General features: G+C 34.3%; 1 pseudogene; it reads right to left on the reverse strand.

Annotated features, from left to right (window-relative positions):
- Positions 1-441: 441 nt before the first annotated feature.
- Positions 442-1,011, reverse strand: LOC102833011 (annotated as a pseudogene).
- Positions 1,012-1,454: the final 443 nt, after the last annotated feature.

The raw sequence follows: 1,454 nt of genomic DNA on the forward strand, positions 1-1,454 counted from the left end.
TCTGAGAGAAAAGAGAAACCAAGGATCAGAAGGTTTATAAGAGCACCTAATATTTTAATATTAAATCTATCACACAAAGTGTTTCCTGACATGGAAGGCAATAAATTATATTTAAATGTGTCCTACTTAGAGGGAAAAAAATATGCTTCTAATAAATTGGAAATGATATAAAACAGGGGAAGAAGTAAAGGAGTTACAGTCAATTCAAGTTATATTATGATCCCAACATATATGTAAATAACATATATGTAAACAGAAGTGAAATTTTTCCTAAAAGAAAAAGTACTCATTACCTTGTCTTCCTCAGCAGATTACATTAGAGGAGAAATCAGCATGAACCAAGACAATTTCTCATTTTATGTTTTAAAAGACAGAAATAAATTTCATGTGCCAAAACAACAAATATTTTAGGTTTACATAGCTAGAAATATATAATTCTACTTGTAAAGACAGGTCAACCAGAGGAACTAATACAATCATTTCAATTGGTTGTCTCCACCTGGACAAGGATTCTTTATTTTTTTAAGCTTCTTTGCACATGTAAAACATGCCGTAAGATGTACTCTTTTGCCATGGACAATGCAACCATTTTTAGGTCGATTTTGGCAAATCACACAAGTTTCAGTGGCAATAGGGCGCGATCGAGATTCCACACCTTCCTTGTCTGCCTTGTGAGTCTTCCCTCTCCAGTTCTTTAACATCTTGGCTGTTGTAAATGATGCGACTGGAAGTTGATGGCTGAGACTGGGAGGCTTGTGTTATGTTAGCATCAGTTTCTTCAACACATGACTCTTTAGCGTTATTCACTATCGTTTTCTTACAATCAGGAACATCAAAACCTTCTTCTACTTGGGTTGTGTTTTCTAGTTTGGGGCTCTCTGGCATTTTTTCTTTATCTTTCCTTTTATCTTCAGGAAGCCAATTCTCATGAAGTGCCTAACATCTGTTACAATGATGCGGAAGAGGAGGATTCATTGCACTGCACAAGGTACACTTCCCTGATGTCCAGACCTATGTAGGCAAGTGTTAATTCAGCTCAGACCATGCTGACCTATTTCAAGATGGCTGTAAAAAAAAGGTATTTTCAGTCTAAAAACTTAAGACATACTTACCTTAGAATCCAAAGATGTCTAGTTAAACCAAATTTTAATTTTTGTTCTCTTGATTTTAAAAAAGTATAAGTTAAATTTTGATAATGCTACACTCCAATTTATTTTTATTTTCTATTGCTGCAGTAGCCCACAAAAATTCTCCATTATGGATGATTCAGCAAAGTGGCAGGATATAAGATCAACATACAAAAATCAGTTGGATTTCTCTATACCAAAAACGACAGCATTGAAAAGGACATTAGGAAACCAATACCATTTATAATAGCCACCCAAAGGATGAAATATCTAGGAATAAATGTAACCAGAGAAACAAAGGACTTATACAAAGAAAACTACAAAACA

Source organism: Chrysochloris asiatica, unplaced genomic scaffold (assembly GCF_000296735.1).
Source record: "Chrysochloris asiatica unplaced genomic scaffold, ChrAsi1.0 scaffold10438, whole genome shotgun sequence".
Lineage (NCBI taxonomy): Eukaryota > Metazoa > Chordata > Mammalia > Afrosoricida > Chrysochloridae > Chrysochloris > Chrysochloris asiatica.